Source organism: Muntiacus reevesi, chromosome 10 (genome assembly GCF_963930625.1).
Source record: "Muntiacus reevesi chromosome 10, mMunRee1.1, whole genome shotgun sequence".
NCBI lineage: Eukaryota > Metazoa > Chordata > Mammalia > Artiodactyla > Cervidae > Muntiacus > Muntiacus reevesi.
The window spans coordinates 66,609,607-66,615,606 of record NC_089258.1 but is presented as its reverse complement, the minus strand read 5'-3'; positions in this window follow the sequence as shown (position 1 = coordinate 66,615,606).

Below are 6,000 nucleotides of genomic sequence, written 5' to 3'. Positions count from 1 at the left end.
TTTAATCCCTTTTTAAAGTTAAGTAATATTCTGTTTTAAGTATAAACTACATTTATTTATTCATTCATCTGTCAATGGACATTTAGGTCATTCCCACCTTTTGGCTACTGTGGATAATGCTGCTATGCAGATCGATATACAATATCTGTTTGAGTTCCTGCTTTCAATTTCTTTGGATATATACCTAGAAGTAGAATTGCTAGATCATTTGATAATTCTGTTTAGCTTCTCCGTATCGTTTTCCAGAGTGGCCCTACCATTTTATATTCCCAGCAGCAGTGCTCAAGGGTTGCTGTTTATTCACATCCTAATCAAATTTTGCTATTTTCTGGGTTTTTAAAAAATATTTTACATTTTCATTCTAATGGGTTGGAACTGGTATTTCACTGTGACTTTGATTTGCATTTTCCTGATGATTAATATTCCATAGGTCCCAAGCCTTCTGGGGGTAGTGCTCTTCATTGGAATGCCTGCTGAACTCACTGGGCACATGTTAATCCTAGCGATCTCCATAGACGTTTTCCCACTGGGAGACCCTACCTACAACTGAACCAGTTCTTCTGGTTGTTATGATCGCAGGACATACTTCAGCAAAAACCACCAGGGGACTTTGAGGAAGATGCTTTTAACTCAAGTCTGGAGGATATATCACACAACCAAGGGCTACAGTGAGATCATGGGTGAAAAGAGAGAGTTTAGAGCTTGGGCTCTGCTTTATTAGGGTCTGAAAGTGAGGTGTCTCTAGAGTTTCTTGGATTCACTATTTGTTGACTAATTGAAAGCATAAGAGCAGGAATCATAGCACAAAAAAGGGAGAAGTGGGGTCATTCAAAGGGATAACTCAATCAATTATCTTGATTTCCTTGAGCTTTCCAAAAGGGGACCACCATGGGTAGGGACAGTCTGGTCCCTTATCTGGTTGGTTTTTTAATATTAATAACTGTGTCATAGAGCTGGCAGCGTGTTTACTCAGAATGGATATCTTTTGAAATGAATGCCTCAGGAATTGAAAGTCAAGCACTTACACTATACTGAGTATATTGAGTATCTTTTCATGTGCCTATTGACCATTTGCACATATGTACTGTTTACCTCTATCTATCTATCCATCTATCAGAAATGCCTATTTTAGTCCTTTGCCCATTTTTCAACTGGTTTGTCTTTGTTCTTGAATAATTTATATTCTTTTTTTTTTTTTAATATTCTTAACAAGTTCCCAGGTGATGATGATCTGAGAAGAATACTTTGAAAATCACTGCTTTAGATTACATATGTTAAGTGATGGAATCCCAGTCTTATTCGTGGTATAAAAGATGGGAAAAATTTGCTTGGTGTATGGTTTACTTCTTAGATTTTAACCACTTCTTAGGCTTTTGATATTCATCATCTATGGTTTTCCTGGAATTTTGGTGTATTACCTTGTTCCCCATGAAGCAACAGTAGAAGTCAATGCAGACCTGAAATTGAAAAATCCCAGTTCTACGTCACCCAACACCTTCAGCCCCCACCCCCCAGAGATCACATCTGGATGCATTATAATGTCCTGTGAATACACATCTTACTAAATCTGGACCTGGAAGGATGTTACTACTGACTTGAAGATTTCAGAAACTCTTGTTCGTACATCATAACAAAGCCTCAAAACTCCTAATCAGTAGAGTCATTTTATACATGTGATTTTTTTCTTTTTTAAAAAAGAATAATTATCTAAAAGAACTCGTGCTTATTAAACTGAATTAGAGGAATTATCATTGGCCATGTGAATATGTAATTACCATGATTTATTTGTCAAGAACTGAACATAAGTAAATTTCCTACACTTTTATTGAATTTGAGAAGTTAATTAGTGTGACTATTAAGCAAAACCCAGAGATCATTATACATGAAAGATTTCCTTATAATTCTCATAAATTGATTTCAAAACCTATTAGGCTTGAAATTTCATTCACTTGTCGCTAAACATTTTTCCCGTTGGTTAATGGATCTCTGTGCTTATTCTCACTAAAAATATTCTGGATCTATTTAAAAGATTTACAATAGTTCTTGCTGGACATGCATAATTAAATTTGTTTTCTGTGAAAATCAGTGGAAATGTCCTTTGGAATTAATGGAAAAGTGTAATTTGTCTTATTATTATCACTTTGTATTTTTTAGTACTTTTTATTCCCCAAATACTATATAATCACTAGTTCCTCTTGAGCTGTTTTTATGTTACCCCCTATAATGTTCTTTTAATACAATATGTGATTTACTCTCGTTACGCATTTCAGTGTAGTTCAGTGGGGAAAAGGAATAGGATGGGTTCTTGTACTACGCTGGGTTGAGGATTCTCAAGATCACCACCAGGTTTGTTGATTCACTAGGAGGACTCACAGAAGTCCATGTCTGGTCATGATCACCACTATGATTTATTACAGAAAAAGATGCAGAGCGCAATCAGCAAAGGGAAAAGAAATATGCGATAAAAGTCTGGGGGACCAGATGCAATCTTCCAAGTGTCCTCTGCCAGTGGACTCGCATAGGATGTGCTTACTTCATCATTGTGATGACACTTGCAAAATGCTGTCCACCAGGGAGCTCATTAGAGACTCCATGCCCGAGGTTTTACTGGGAGCTGCTCACAGAGGCAGTCTCTGTGTGGATGGCACCGTATGTCCCAACTCCCAGAAGGAAAGCAGGTGTTCAGATGTCTTGGTTATCTTCCTGGGTGTCTAACTCACCCTGCAGAGTTTGGATATGCCAAACTCTCCATAATCATGTGAACAAACTCCTTAAGATCTCTGTCTATCTTTCTATCTACCTATCTATCTACCTATCTATCTATCTGTCATCTATCTATCTGGAAACAGGGGAAAAGAATAGGAAATGCTGTAATTTGTTTATGGTTTTATATATATCAAGAATTCTTCCAGCTCTGTGGACATCAGAAATCCCCCTTCCATTCATGAACAGGGTATTTATGCGCAAAGATCCATCAAAGAGACCAGAAAACCTTTCCAGTCTACCTGAAACTTCAGACTGTATTACCCAAGTAAAGAAGTTAGTGTCAAAAAACATCAATCCGCCTTTGTAGTCCTCAGATCTTTTCTTCTTGCAGTTTCTGTCCTGTGATTTTTCAACAGATAACATGACTTTCTCTTTTAACTTCCTAGGAAATGCCACGCTTGAATGTACCTTTTGATGTGAAGCATGACAAGAACTAGCACCCAAGAACTCATCAGGATAAAAACAGTCTGACAGCAGCTTCTCTGGGGGCCAGCCCCTCTCCTGCTAGCCATCAACATGAAGATGCTCCTGGGCTGAAGAGGTGGCAGCTTTCCAGGCATAACCAGTGTTCTTGTTTACTGGGTAGGTCCAGATCAAGGGCAGACCTGGATGGGCAGGGTGAAAATACACACATTCTACTTCTTTGCCATCTCAGGCTTTCATTTCTTTCCTTGTTACTTTGATAGCATCTTACCTAGTCTCTCTGTGTCTTCTCTCCCCTCTCCATTTTCAATTTATTTTGGATCTTGGTATAAGATTTTTTTCTGTAAACATGAATCTGGTAAATATTGACTTCCTGAGTTCCATCTCACCCTCTGGGGTTCACTGAATACATTCTCAAATCCCTGACATTGCATTGAGAGACCACCACAGTGTTGTCAGAGATTTTCCTCCCAGCCCCATTTCTTGCCCCCTGCCTATCAAGGGTAAGTCAGCCATTCTCCCTTGACCCTTAAATCTAAGAATTAATCAGATTTTAAAGTCCAGTGGTTTTGTAAGACCCACTATCAGTGAGATGCATTTTTCAAGAAGAATTGGTATTAAATTATATAAACAGATAAATGCAGAAACCTTTATGTTTGTGCAATAATAATCAATATGTAGCTTGATTAATTTTCATAACATACCTTCATTCAAATCAAGCACATACCATCACCAGCTGCCCTATTAGTCTGTTCAGATCCTCTTCCGCTCACTCCCTGCCCCCTGCCTTCTATCACCTGTGATTCATTTTTCCAGTCTTCAACTCTATATAATAAACTTCACAAAAAGTTTATTTATGTAGAATATGTTCCCTTTTGTATTGGTTTGGCCAAAAAGTCCGTTTGGACTTTTTAGTAACATCTTATGGAAAAATCCGTATGAACACTTTGGCTAACTCAATATCTAGCTTCTTTTGTTCAATATATGTTTATGAGGTTTGTCTGTGTTAGTGTGTGTAACAATATTTGGTTTATTCTCATTGCTGTGTTGTGTTCCAGTTTATCCATTTTATTTTGATGGACAGGAAGTTGTTTTATTTTGGGGGCTATTAGGAATGGCACTACTCTCAATATCCTTGTATATTTGTTTGGCAACTGATGGTATATATTATAGTTGGATGTATACCTAGGAGTAAGCGCACTAGGCCGTAAGATATGTATAGGGCTTCCCTGGTGGCTCAGTGGTAAAGAATCTGCCTGCAATGCAGGAGGCCCAAGTTCGACCCCTGGGTTGGGAAGGTCCCCTGGAAGAAGTAAATGGCAACCCACTCCAGCATTTAGGGCTTTCCTGATAACTCAGTTGGTAAAGAATCCGCCAGCAATGCAGGAGACCCTGGTTCAATTCCTGGGTCGGGAAGATCCTCTTGAGAAGGGATAGGTTACCCACTCCAGTATTCTTGGGCATCCCTTGTAGCTCAGCTGGTTAAAAATCTGCCTGTAATGCAAGAGGCCTGAGTTCGACCCCTGGGTTGGGAAGATCCCCTGGAGAAGGGAAAGGCTACCTACTCCAGTATTCTAGCCTGGAGAATTCCATCGACTGTATAGGGTCACAGAGAGTTGGACACAATTGAGCAACTTTTACTATCAGGGTATGTATATCTCTGATATACATATAGATAGCACCAAGCAGTTTACTCAAGTTGCTGTGCTAATTTATATTCCCAGCCCACAATGGATAAGCGTTCATCAACATCCTCACCAACACTTAGTAACATCGCCCTTTTTCATGTTACCCATTCCGGTGGATGAGTAGTGCTATCTCACTGTGGTTTTATGTTCCCTGCTGACTACTGACATTGAAAAACTTTTTACATGTTTATTGGCCATTTTGATTTTTGTCTTTCGTGACAAAAGTCCTTTGCTCATTTTTTCCTATTGATTTTAGGAATTATTTATGTATTTGGAGTTACATATCCTTGGCATCCTAAATATACATGTGTGTATTTATCCCATTCTGTGTCTTGCCTTTCCTCTTTCAGTGTTATTTTTTGATGGATATTTATCTCATTCTGAGTCTTGTCTTTTCACTTTCAACGTTGCTTTTTGATGGACACAATTCTTAATTTTACTGAAGTCTAGTATGTTCTTTTTTCTTTTTTTTAATCTTATGGTCAGTGTTTTTTGTGTCCAGTTGAGAAACCTGCTTCCTCAGTTTATGAAGATTTTCTCTCACCTAGAAGCATTAATGTTTTGCCTTTCATATTTAAATCTGAAATAGTCTAGGCTTCATTTTTTTTAATATGATGTGAGGCAGAAATCATAGTATGGTTTTTCCATATGGGTATCCAACTGACTTAGTTTATTGAAAAATCCATAATTTCCCACGTTGTACTGCAGTATCACCTTTGTCATAAATCAAGTATCTATATTTATCTATTTCTGGATTCTCTGTTCACTTCTTTCTGACTTACTTCACCCTGTGTAATCAGCTTTAGGTTCATCTACCTCATTAGAACTGAGCCAAATGTGTTCCTTTTTATGAGTGAATAGTAGTCCATTGTGTATATGTACCACAGCTCCTTTATCCATTCATCTGTTGATGGACATCTAGGTTGCTTTCATGTACTAGCTATCGTGAATAGTGCTGCAATCAATGAACATTGGGGTACATGTGTCTTTTTCCATTATGGTTTCCTCAGGATATATGCCCAGTAGTGGAATTGCTGGGTCATATGGTAGTTTTATCCCCAGTTTTTTAAGGAATCTCCATACTGTCTTCCATAGTGGCTGTATCAATTGCACATTCCCACCA